The sequence below is a fragment of the Mesoplodon densirostris genome, chromosome 15, assembly GCF_025265405.1.
Source record: "Mesoplodon densirostris isolate mMesDen1 chromosome 15, mMesDen1 primary haplotype, whole genome shotgun sequence".
In the NCBI taxonomy this organism is placed as follows: domain Eukaryota; kingdom Metazoa; phylum Chordata; class Mammalia; order Artiodactyla; family Ziphiidae; genus Mesoplodon; species Mesoplodon densirostris.
Window position 1 is genome coordinate 65090772 of NC_082675.1, and position 13424 is coordinate 65104195.

Genomic DNA, 13424 nt, shown 5'->3' on the forward strand with positions numbered 1-13424 from the left:
TTGCACACCTGTAGTTGGGGGCCCTCTCCTCGTGGTCCTCACCCATTTTCTCCAAGGTGGCCACCACCTTTTGCATTCTTTCCATCCCTGATTTACACCCAGGCCACTCCATGAGGCCATACTCTCTGGCGGGGAGAGGCTACCCAGATTAGGGTCCCCCCCCAAATTGACACACAGGGGGGCTAGACCCCTCCTCTCCACCCCTCCAACTTTTCCCATCCCCAATCTCTCACTCAAGACCCGTCTCCCCTGTAAACCTTCTTAACCCCTGACCTGCACTGATCTTTCCAGCTAAATACACACCACTGCTCTCACTAGCTCCATGCTTGTTGACTACTGATTTTGAGTGTTCCCTTCCAGACTGTTTCTAAGGTAAAGCCTCAGAGCTGGATGCCACTGTAGAGAATGACTAATTCCCCCTTATAACTTTGCTGGGAGGCAAGGTCCATGCAGAGCAGGAAGGCATGTGTTGGAAGGTCTCGAGCTTGCTGGTGATGAGCGAGAACTCAAACCCAGGTCTCCTGCTCCAGTTTAGGGACTTCTCCTCTTCAGGTAGCATGGGCTTTGCCTTCTTATCATCTACAGTACAATCCTGGAAGATAAGGCCCGTGCTGCATGCATGGCTGTATCCCAAATTGAGGACCAAGCAAAGGGTGGCCCAGATTAGGACGCTGGTGAATATTTGGTAAGTGTTGTGTAAGGTGTTCCAAGGCCCCACATGAGCTCAAACCCACTTCTCGGTGTCAGGGCGCCCTTCTTTGCCCACATAGCCCAGCCCAGGCCAGAGCCTCCCACAGAAACCCAGCTGTGATCCCTGGAGGGTAGGGAGGGGTCATGTAACTTTCGTTTCCATCGGTCCCACCAGTGATTTCCATTTGGCCTCTGCATGACCTCTCTTAGCCACTAAGCAAAGAGGTAAGGACTCATTTTAATGGTGGCAAGGGATGGTAAACGATAAAAAAGGAGCTCATCTTGAGGGTTGGGTGGGGAGCAAGCTTGAGAGGGTTTATACCTGCCTAGGGACCAATGATCAGGGGTGCCCAAGGCGTGGAGAACATCCCTCTTTCTCCTCTTCCTGCTGTGGGAAGATTTTCAGGACAGTCAATGAGTATTTATTGAGGTGTAGCATTCGCGGAGGGGTTAGCGGATGTCCTTTCCCAGTTAGTTTATAGTTTGGTTAAGACAAGACTACAACTAGTAAATGAAGTTTTAGCAAGGTTGCCGAATACAAGGTCCATAATCATAAATCAATCGTATTTTCTACAGACTAGTAATAAACAAATGCAAGATTTTAAAAAAATGTTTAGCATTTACAGTAGCATTCAAAAAAATTAAATATCTAAGAAATAAATCCAGTGAAATATGGGCACAATATCTATACCGAGAAGTATAAAACAATGTGAGAGAAAGCAAAGACAAACAAATGGAGGTACTACATCCATCAGGTGAAAGGATCAGTAGTGTTAAGATGTCTGTTTTCTTCAATTTGATCTATAGATTCAATGCAAGTCCAACCAAAATCCCAGCAGATTGGTCCACATGTGTTTGTGTACGTGTGTGTGAGAACTGACAAGTGGTTTTAAAATTACATGGAAATTCAAAGGACCTAGAATAGCCAAGGCAATCTTTTTTTTTTTTTTTTTTTTTCGCAGTACGCAGGCCTCTCACTGTTGTGGCTTCTCCCATTGCGGAGCACAGTCTCCGGACGCGCAGGCTCAGCGGTCATGGCTCATGGGCCCAGCCGCTCCGCGGCATGTGGGATCTTCCCAGACCGGGGCACGAACCCGTGTCCCCTGCATCGGCAGGCGGACTCTCAACCACTGCGCCACCAGGGAAGCCCAAGCCAAGGCAATCTTAAAGAACAAACCTGGAGAAGTTCCACTACGAGATACCAGGACTACTACTATAAAGTTTCAGTAATTAGATAGGGTGGTATGGGTGCAAGGACAGACAGTAGGCCACTGAACAGAGTCCAGAAAGAGACATATTCATATAGGATCACTAATGACAAAGCCTCCATTGCAATTCAGTGAAAGAAGAATGATGCATACAATAAATGGTGCTGAGTCAACTAGATATCTAAACAAAAATTAATTTGAGATGGATCACAGACCTAAACATGACAGGTAAAACAATAAGCTGCTAAACAAAGACACAGGAGAATATATCTTCATGACCTTGGGTTGACAAAGAAGGTATGTAAACAGGATGGGAAAACCACTAACAAAAACCAAAAAGACTGATAAATTAGACTGTATTAAAATGAAGAACATCTGTTAATCAAAAAATGGCAAACCACAGAGAAAAAAATATGTGACAGAGAACTAATATCTCGAATATAAGAAAGCCTGCAAATGAGAAAAATGCAGACATACCAATTAAAAAATGGGAAGATATTTGAATTGGCACTTCACACAAAAAAAGGATATCAAAATGGCCAGTAAACAAGTGAAATCATGAAAATGCAAAAATAAGAGCGCAGTGACGTATCACTACATCAACCCGAATGGCTAAAATAAAATACCAAGTGTTGGTGGGGATGTGGAGAACTTAACTCTTAAATTACTGGTAGAAATGAAATCTAAAAACTATGTACTTCAAAAGAGTATTTGGCAATACCTATGAAAGCTAATATTTGGTGAGTGGTTGTGTAAGGTGTTGTGTAAGACATATATATATGTCTATATAGAGAGACATATACCATATAACCCAGCAATTCTACTTCTAGGTATATACGCAACAGAAATGATATTTATGTACACCAAAAGACATCAGTGAGAATGTTCTTAGAAAATTTTTTTCAAAATATTCTCAAACTAGAAGTGACCCAAATGTCCATCAACAGTAGAATGGGAAAATAAATTGTAGTATAGCCACACCATGAATGCTACACAGCAACAAATAAGAATGAACCTCTGGCATATTCTACAAAATGGATAAATCTCATGGGTATAATGCCAAGTGAAATATAAAAGGGGTGAATGTGGCACAATTCCATTTATATGGGTTCAAAACATCAAACTATTGTATGATGACAGAAATCAGGGTAGTGGTTATTCTTGAGAGGGTACCAACTGGAAGGAGGCAAGAGGGAGCCGTCTGGAAGGCTGGAATGTTCTATAACATGATCATGGTTTGATTAAAAGAGTGTTTACCCTGTAAAAATTCTTCAAGCTATACATTTCAGATTTGGGCACTTTACCAAGAAGGTAGAGGGGGTCGGGGCGGGGGGGCGTGGGGAGGACAGGACTTCAGTGGGAAGACAGGAGGAGAATAAAGCAGGACCAGTCAGGGTAGAAGTGAAGGCTAAAGCTGCTCTTGGGTGGCCGAACATGTGCCCAGGAGGCTTCGGAACCAAGCAGCGTTCCAGTAAAGAAGTTAACGCATCAAAGATCAGCCCCAAGGGTAAGAAGGCACCTGTACCAGCACCTAGTCCACGTTGAAAAGACAAGTAAACGAGAGTGGCTTTTGGAGAGGGCTTGTCAAGTGCAGCTGCCACTGTGGAGACTGTACACAGATGTGGCCACTGGGGACAACAGAGGCCTGTATCACAGGCCTTGGTTTGTTTCAAGCACTGGCTGCGCTGGAGGTAATTAATAACATGAGTTTTCTCTTTTTCCTTTTTTAAAAACCCCAATCTGCAAACTCACTTCTCTCTAACTTCTGCTTATTCTCTGGGAGAGAAAGAGGGGGAAATAGCTGGCACTGCGCCTGGAGTCTTACCCAGATAAGAGAGACATCGCTTTACTTCCTCCTGCCGGCTCTTTTTTTTTTTTTTTAATCATTTTTTTTTGGATTAGTTTCTGCTTTATAACAAAGTGAATCAGTCATACATATACATCTGTTCCCACATCCCTTCCCTCTTGCGTCTCCCTCCCTCCCACCCTCCCTATCCCACCCCTCCAGGCGGTCACAAAGCACCGAGCTGATCTCCCTGTGCTCTGCGGCTGCTTCCCACTATCTATCTTTAACGTCTCCAGCCACCCAATGTGGAATCTGTCGCCTGCCCCAGGAGGGCTTTGTCAGCACTTCTCACCTCAGACTGACCTGGAAGCTCTGACAAGTTGGCCTCATCCACCCCCTTCCCACCATCTCCGACTCTTGGTGGCAGGAGGATGGCTCAGGGGTGCCACTTCCTTATCTGCTCCTCCTTTCCTCAGGTAGTTTGTGATTTATTGATATTTGTTTGCTTTTAGCGATCCAGCAGTCTGGTTTTATCCCCCCACCCCACGCCTGTCACTTGTATTAGGGTGGCTCTGGAAGTCTGTTATTTGGATTTGCTCTCCATCTGTCCTGCACTCAGTGTTGCTGTTCTCCATGTTATACTGTTTAAAAATAAAGTCGAAAAAGTAACAACTAAATAGATGACAGCCTGACAAAAACAGCAGCTGTTGCCCATAAGGCAAAATAGAAAATATTCCCCTGGATGTATTTATACAAAGATGGATGTTACAGAGTAAGAAAGAGAAGAAAGAGGTTTCGACCAGTGCAATATCGTCTAACCCTCTCTGATGCTGAGGAGCTGATGGATGATCCATGCTGGCACCTGTTACCCAGTCCTCAGGTTCAAAATGTGATGCACAGGGTCTAAAGAGTCTGAAGAGGCAACTGGTGTCTGGAAACCTCTGTGAGATGAGTGTTTGCATTCTGACCCCAGGTATAAGTAAGACCCAAATCAAATCAACAAGTCCAGACACTGGAACAGATACAACAATGAATTTCACATGAATTCTGCCCTTGACAAGCTTAAATTTTAGTTGAGTTGGCATGACACAAAGTTACCAAAAGTTCACAAGAAAATTCATTTAAAAATTCTGTCCTATGACACCAAAAGCACAGGTGACAAAAGAAATAATAAATCAGACTTCTTCAAAATTTAAAACTTTTTTCCTTCAGTGGACATCATCAAGAAAGTGAAAAGACAATCCACAGAATGGGGAAAAAAAGTTTTACAAATCATATACCAATAAAGGACTTTTGTCTATAATGTATAAAGACATCCTAGAGCTCAAAAATAAAAAGACAACCCATTAAAAAAATAAATGGTCAAGGGATCTATACAAATGGCCAGTAAGCGTCTTGGCTCAACATCAGGGAAATGCAAATCAAAACCACACTGAGATACCACATCACACCTGTTAGGATGACTAGAATCAAGAAGTTAGCTAATAACGAGTATTGGCAAGGATGTGGAAAAACTGGAGCCCTCCTGCACTGCTGGTGAGAGTGTAAAATGGTGCAGCCACTTTGGAAAGCATTCTGGCAGTTCCTCAAAAGCTTAAATACAGAGCTGCCATATGATCCAGCAATTCCACTTTTAGGTATATACCCCAAAGAAATGAAAATATATGTCCATACGTTAGCTTGTACATGAATATTCATACTACCATTATTCAAAATAGTCAAATACGGAAACAAATGCCCATCAACTGAATAGATAAATCAAATGTGGTATATCCAAATGGAGGAATATTTTCCAGCCGTAGAAAAGAATGAAGATCTAATACGTGCTACAAGATGGATGAGCCTTGGAAACATTATGCAAAGTGAAAGAAGCCAGTCACAAAAGACCACATATTACATGATTTCATTTACATGAAATGGCCAGAAGAGGCAAACCCGTAGAGATAGAAAATAGATTAAGTGGCTGCCAGGGGTTGGAGGAGGGGAGAATGGGGAGTGGCTCCTAATGAGTATAGGGTATCTTTTTGGGGTGGTGAAAATGTTCTGAAATTAGACAGTGGTGATGGTTGCAAACTCTGTGAATTTATTAAGCCCCCTCCCCTTTTTTTTCTTGGCCTCACCAGGCAGCTTATGGGATCTTAGTTCTCCGACCAGGGATCAAACCCGGGCCCCTGGCAGCGGAAGCACAGAGTCCCAGCCACTGGACCACCAGGGAATTCCCTAAAAATCTTTGAATTATATACTTTAAATAGGTGAATTGCATGATATATGAACTATGTCTCAATTAAGTTGTTTTTAAAAATCCATAAATTTTACAGGGAGAGGTAAAAGACCCAGAATAGCCAACTCAATACTGAAGGAAAAGAACAAAGTTCGAGGACTGACACTATCTGACTTCAAGAAGTAATATAAAGCTATAATAATCAAGACAGTGTGGTACTGATGAAAGAATAGACAAATAGATCAATGGAACAGAATAGAGAACCCATAAATAGACCCACATAAATACAGTCAACTGACCTTTGACAAAGGAACAAAGACAATACAAAGAAAAAATTCTCTTCAACCAGTGGAGCTGAAGCAACTGTACCTCTACATGCAAATAAATGGATCTAGACACAGATCTTACACCTTTCACAAAAATTAATTCAGAGTGGATCATTGACCTAAACATGAAATGCAAAACTATAAAACCCCTAGAAGATAACATAGAGAAAAGCCTAGATGACATTGAGCATGGTGATGACTTTTTAAATAAGAAGACCAAAGGCAAAATCCATGAAAGGAATAACTGATAAGCGGGACTTTGTTAAAATTAAAAACTTCTTCTCTGTGAACGACATTTTCAAAAGAATATGTGAGAAAATATTTGCAAAAGTCACATACAATAAAGGACTATTACGCAAAATATACAGCCCTTGAAACTCAACAATAAGAAAATGAACAAGCTGATTAAAAAATAGGCAACAGACCTGAACAGACACCTCACCAAAGAAGGCAAGTAAGCATATGAAAAAATGTTCAACATAATATGTCATTAGAGAATTGCAAATTAAAACAAAAATGTGATACCACAAAATCCAAAACACTGACAACGCCATATGCTGGAGAGGATTTGGGGCAATAAGAACTATATTTATTGCTGGTGGGAAAGCAGAATGGTACGTTCACTTTGGGAGACAGTTTGGCAGTTTCTTACAAAACGAAATAAACTCTTATCATACAATCCAGCAATCATGCTCCTTGGTATCTACCCAAATGAGTTGAAAACTTATATCCATACAAAATTCTGCACACTGATGTTTATTGCAGTTTTATTCATAATTACCAAAACTTGAAAGCAACCAAGCTGTCCTTTAATAGGTGAGTGGATAAATAAACTTTGGTACATTCAGACAATGGAATATTATTCAGCACTAAAAAGAAATGAGCTATCAAGTCATGAAAAATACATGGAGGAAACTTAAATGCATATTAGGAGCGAAAGAAGTCAATCTGGAAAGACTACATGCTGTATGATTCCAACTATACTACATTCTGGAAAAGGCAAAGCTATGGAGACTAAAAGATCTATAGATGCCAAGGGTTTGGGAGAGGGAGGGCCGAGTAGGCAAAACACAGAGGATTCTTAGGGCAGTGCAACTCTTCTGTAAGATACTACAATGGTGGATACATGTCATTATACATTGTCACAACCCATAGAATGTATACCACCAAGAGTGAACCCAAATGTAGACAGTGGACTTTGGGTGATTATACTGTGTTAATGTAGGTTTATCAGTTGTAACAAATGAACCACTCTGATAATGGGGGTATTGATAATTCATGTGTGGAGACAGGGGGCATATGAGAGCTCACTGTACTTTCTGCTTAGTTTTGCTGTGAACCTAAAACTGCTCTTAAAAATCAAGTTTATTAATTAAAAAAAAATCCAAGCCAAGAGAAGAGATGGGACACGTTAGTTTATGATTCATTGCTGAATGGCTGATGTGGTGGGTAAGGCCAGAAGTCAGAGCGGAGAGCATCCATGCCAGACAAGGTGGAGTTTGGAGAGGTGAGTTAACCCAGGTGTGCGCAGGGGAATGTCGGCTGAGTTCAGGGGATCCCACAAGTCTTCCTCTCCACGCCACTGGGTGAGCCGCCACTTGTGGGAGCTACAAAGATCCTCAGAACCAACCCCAGCCAGGCACACAGTCTGGCCCAGACACCCGAGGGAGGGCCTCCCCTCCAGCCGGTGAGAGAAGCCTTGCTCTGCTGCCCACCCACTCCCAGCCGGCTTGCCTACTTGGCTGGCTCCTTGCTCCAGGAGGGTCCAGACCTCCCTTCACCCAGAGAAAAGGCCCCATTCTCAGATGAGGTAACCGCAGTGAGGAGCTGGCCTGACTTTGACTCACTCATTTGTCAAGCACTCTTTTTTTTTTTTTAATTGAAATATAGTTGATTTACAAAGTTGTGTTAGTTTCCGGTGTACAGCAAAGTGATTTGGTTTTATATATATATGTGTGTGTATATATATATTAATATACGTGTATTCTCATATATATATACCTTTTCATTTTCATATTGTAATGCGAGAACTTGTTCCACAGTTTCATATTCCCTGGTTAATACCCTTAGAACTAGCTGAAGATATCCTAATTGTACCAACTACATCTGGAACTGTGATGGAACCTAGATGTGTCAAACACTCTTCAAAGTGGTGTAAACACAGCATGAAAGAGATGGACAAGAGGCCTTGGAGCTTGTGAGGCAGGGGTAACAGGCAAAATGGACACAGCAGAGGGGTGACGGGCTCTGGGTAGGAGCAAAGCCAATGGTGTTGGGCTGATGGTGGTGACTCAGGGTTGGTGGTCAGTGTTCTACCCACAGGAGCCACTGCACAAAGGTCTTTGGAAGGAATGAGGCTGTTGTGTCAGAGGAACAGGACCAGGCCTAGGTGGCTTTATGCCCTGGGTGTGATCCTAAATCCCAGTGTCCCTTAACCTTCTCAATCTCCAGGACCTTGTTTTCAATGACATGGTGCCTTTACTTTGGTTTTCCTTTTCCCAAGCCACCCAGTGTCAGGAAATTAACCCAGCCAGGAGAGCGTGCTGCAGAAGAGCCTTCAGTGAGGGTCCTAACAACGGTACCACTGCAGCCTGTGCTTGTGTTGTGTGGACCCACTCTTGCCCTGGGTGTCACCATCTTCACTGGCCTCTCTCACACACACTGGGAGACACAATGGCCCCGACTGCAAAGCCTGCTGATGGCACTTACATGCGAACACTCCATCTCCACCAGCACCTCATTACTCTTGACATAAGTGAAGCAAACACCTTAACTCCACCAGATCTGAAAAGAAAACTGCTAAATTTTAGACAATAGGAAGAACAGGGAAAAAAAAGCATGTGCTTTATCCAAATTTATTAACCTCTCCTTGGGGCACTGGTTCTGACTGCTCTGAACTAAAAGCAGTGCCTCCCATGTGGTTAAAGAACTTGCCCAAGAACTTGGACCAGGATGAGAACCAGTGCTAAAGCAATAAGGGCACTGGCTAATGGACCGCACTGAGGGTAGGAATGCGCTGAGCTTCCGAGTGTGGGTGGCTCCATGGAGCTGTCAAAATGCAGGGCTGGGATGAAAAACGGCCTCCGAAACGCACAGCTCTGACGACCTGTGAGGCAAATGCAGGACGAGATAAGTCAAAGCTACCTGGACTTGCACCAGCCTGTCCCACCGTGAGAGCAGGCATCACGTGCAGACAGGGACTGCGTGTCAGTGCCCAAGGTGCTGTGTGCTGCCTGCCACAGAGTGCCCGCCCGGAAGGGCTGGTGGCTTCTTTCCCTCCAAGTCCATTTTTTAAAATTGTGTTTAAAATATAGATAACATAAAATATAGATAACATAAAATGTACCATTTTCGAGGGTACAGTTCAGTGGCATTACGCACATTCACACTGTTGTGAAACCATCACCACCATCCGTCTCCAAAACTTTTTCATCTTCCCAAACGAAACTCTGTACTCATTAAGTACCAACTGCCCAGTCCCTCCTCCCCCAGCCCCTGGCTACCACCACTCTACCTTCTGTCTCTATGAATCTGACTACTCCAGATATCTATATAAGTGGAATCATACAGTATTTGTACTTTTGTGATTGGCTAATTTCACTTAGCATGATGTGTTCAAGGTTCATCCGTATTGTAGCATGTGTCAGAATTTCCTTCCTTTTTAAGGCTGAATAACATTCCATTGTATTTACAGTCTACACAGACCACATTTTGCTTATCCATTCATCCATCAACAATCATTTCGGTTGCTTCCACATTTTGCCTACGGTGAATAATGCTGCTGTGAGCGTGAATGTACAAGTATCTGTTCAAGTCTCTGCTTGCTTTTGGATGTTCACCCAAAGAGGAATTGCTGGATTGTATGGTCTCCACTTTAACGTTAGTTACCCTATCATACGTATGTGCTTTAAAAGCTCAGAATGCCACCAATTATTTTTTGGTTTTGTTTTTAAAGTGAGCACAGTATAAAATAATAAATAAGTTGATTAATAAGTATATCGCCCCTGAGATCGGGGTTAAAAAGACCCATTTCCATAATTCTGCTCACCATCCTTATTCCATCTTGGTGTTACCAGACCCTGAGGGGACATCCAAGGCAAATGTCTACTCAGTGCAAGATCCCTGCACAGGACACCCCAGCTCACTGTCATCCACACGGGGTGGGAGCACTCCCAGTGACAGTGAGCTCACTACCTCAGCAGGCAACTGACTGCACTACAGGCCATTTTGATTGTTTTCAAGTTCTTTCCGGTGCTGAACAGAAATTTGCTTTATCCAGTCAGCCACTAAAAAGGAAGAGCTCTTCTGTGGATCTGCTTGGCACGGGTGAAGCCTGAGGGGGTAGAAAATGCTGCCTTGGTCTCCAAGGCTCACAGTCTTGTAGTGGAGAGAGTGACGGCCGATGTAACTGAAGTTACAGAATCAACTGAATCATTTAGGTTTAGGAGGCAAAATGAGTAGCAACCGCTACACTGTCAACAGGAATGGAGGGAGAAAGAGATACGGGTGGCGGGTTGTTGGCATTTTAACACGTGGTGATGCCTTAATCTGTAGGAGGAGCACCTCCCATGGTGAAAAGGTGGGCCCGGTGGCAGGACGGAGGGAAGAGAGAGCTTTGAGCAAGGGTCCAGCACACTGCAGCCCCCTTTCCCTCAACCACAGTGGGTCAGAGCGTTGGAGGAGCCGAGTGACTTGATCACGCCCTTCTCTGGGTAATTGGTGTCAGTGCACAGGGTGGGATGAGTGAGAGAGCTGGAGGGAGATGGAGCCAGACTAAAGCTGAGGCAGAGGGAGTAAAGAGGAGGCCCCCCAAAATGCCCATCAGGGCCCAGAAGACGGCCTGGCAACTGGGGGTGCTGGACAACATCTGTCCCATGAGCTTCTATGGTCCACAGATGTGGTCCGGAGCCTTCAGGCCTACTCACTGGGCCCATTGTCTGCTGCTGAGGGGCCTGGTGGACCCGACAACATCTGCTCTTGGGCCAGAAAGCCGAGGCCCTGCTTCACCCAGTTCACGCATGGGAGACCTGCTCGGAAAGCTGCCAGCCCAGCGCCTGCGCTCAGCTGCCAGCCCAGCTCCCTCTGAAGTCAGCACAGCTAGGTTCACTCACAGTCCGGTTTGGTCTGTAGCAAGTGCTGTTTGGAACACTTTCACATCAGGCACAGGCCAGGGCGGAGAAGAGGTGAATTAATGCATGTCAGCCAAGTGCCACTTTGCTGAGGCTGGAATCCCAGCACCCACATCTGGGGTGGGAGCCTTGAATTTGCTCAGTGATGCTGGGCTATGGCTCAGACAGTGGCAGTGCCTTACTTCCTCCCTACAGATGGCGGGACAGCAAGGCAGACTCTAGGGAACAAGTATTTATTGAGCACCCGAGGGCCAGGCACCACACTGAGGGAGGGGGATAGAGCTCAGAACCCAAACTGTCAAGGGCCAACCCACGGAGCTCAAGTTTTCACCTGCATGCCGTCCTTACATCCCAGGTAGCCAGGATCCCAACCTTCAGATTTTTCCCCACAGTCCAGTCTTAAATCCAGGTTCAGAGGGTCTCTACCCCATGGTATGGGAAAATCAATAAACTCACCAACAGGTAGCAATAGTGACAGTGACAAGTTATTAAGTGTCATGTACTTTTCTAAGTGCTTTTGTTAACTCATTTAATCCTTGGAATAACCCAATTATGTAAATATTACTATTGAGTCCATTTTCCAGTGGAGAAAATGGAGGCACAGAAGGGTGAGGCAACTTGCCTTGCACATCAGTAAGTGGCAGAACTGGGTGTGTGCCTCTTATCTCTCACCACCGCCTCTCGCCTTCCCCGCTATCCCGCCCCTAGTGTCCCTACTATATGTTTCCTCTCTTCTTCCCTCTACCCTGCCACTAGCAAGCAATCTGTGAGCCCAGGATGCAGTTAAGTCTGCGTATGAAACAGGCCTGGCTCTAGGGTCTGCTCCCTACTCTCTGCCAGCTCCCAACCCAGATGACCTGGAGGATGACACACCTGTGAGATGTGTGAGATGCTTGCCCAGTAAGGGACTCCGGCCAAAGAGAAGACGAAGGAGTGTGCTGAGAGCAGGACCATCTTTGTACAAGATTTAAAAGGCATTTTCATGTCTATTCCTTCTTACCCACCCTGGGGTGTAACTAAGGCAGGCAGTTGTAGTATCACCCCCATTTCTCCGGTGAGAAAAAACCAGGGTGGGGAAAGTTGGGGCTTTATCCAAAGCTGGTCCTGGATGCCTGCCCCAGGGCGCACACCAGGTTTCCGGAAGGAAGGTGAGAGGCTTCCCACACAGACACAGGGCACAAGGGACTATTTCTGTTTTCATATGTATAAATGTGACTGACATGGAACAATTACCAGAATTTATAAGCAGCCCCCCTACTTCAGAGGGCATGAGAAAGACTCTCCTTCAGCTTTCTCATCTCTCCATTGGACCTAGCAAGCAACCAGCTCTGAAAACCTTGCACCCTGTGCTCTGCACCCAAAAGAACTCCAAGGGAAGCGGCTAGAAATGTGAAAAGCGGAGGGCAGGAGGCAGACGTGGAGCTAGAACATCTCGGTCCAGAGGGTCCCTGACTGCGGCTGGGCAGCCCTGAGCTGCATTCTGAGATAGCAAGCCCCAAGCTGAGGCTCTGTGCCAGCAACATGAAAAAAAAAAAATCCTGAAGACTAAATTGACAGGAAGATCCCAGCCCAGTAACTGCATGTGATTACACACTGGGCTCCCGGACAAAAGAGCTTCTCAGCTTCCTGCGGGAAGAGCTGGAGGATGGTTTTACACTGGGGCTTGCAGAAGGGATGCAGGGTCAGATCAGCCTTGAGACCAAGCAGTGTCTCAAGGGTCAGCCTTGAGCCCGAGCAGTGATGGGTTTGCCCCAGAAGAGGTCCCCAACAAAGGCAGCAGTATTAGGATACGAGGTAAGGAATGTCCCCACCTGCATCCCTTCTAATCACCCTCATTAACCTATTCTAGAAACCCAAGGGCTTCAACCCCAGGCTCCCTGGCTCTCCCACACTGCCAGCCAGCAAACTAACAGGCAGTACATGTTTAACAGAGATATCCAATTAACCAGCTTTTTCAGGAGAGAGGGCAGGGGAAGAGGGGAAACTTACTGGATCTAGAATATTTTTTCCACTTGAGCACATTGCAATGAGTTATTTCACTGACAGACCCTTGTCATACATGTA

General features: G+C 45.0%; 1 protein-coding gene across 9 annotated transcripts in view; it reads right to left on the minus strand.

Moving 5' to 3' along the window:
* ZBTB7C (zinc finger and BTB domain containing 7C) overlaps window positions 1-13424 on the minus strand; it is a 375288-nt gene that overhangs the window by 169652 nt on the left and 192212 nt on the right. Inside the window, exon 3 of one of the 9 annotated variants that reach the window (XR_009534487.1) lies at window positions 9249-9337. The exons of the other annotated variants lie outside the window; for them this stretch is intronic. The gene's annotated coding sequence lies outside the window, so the exon portion shown is untranslated. Of the gene's footprint in view, window positions 1-9248; window positions 9338-13424 lie in introns of those variants that run through there. 9 annotated transcript variants of the gene reach the window in all.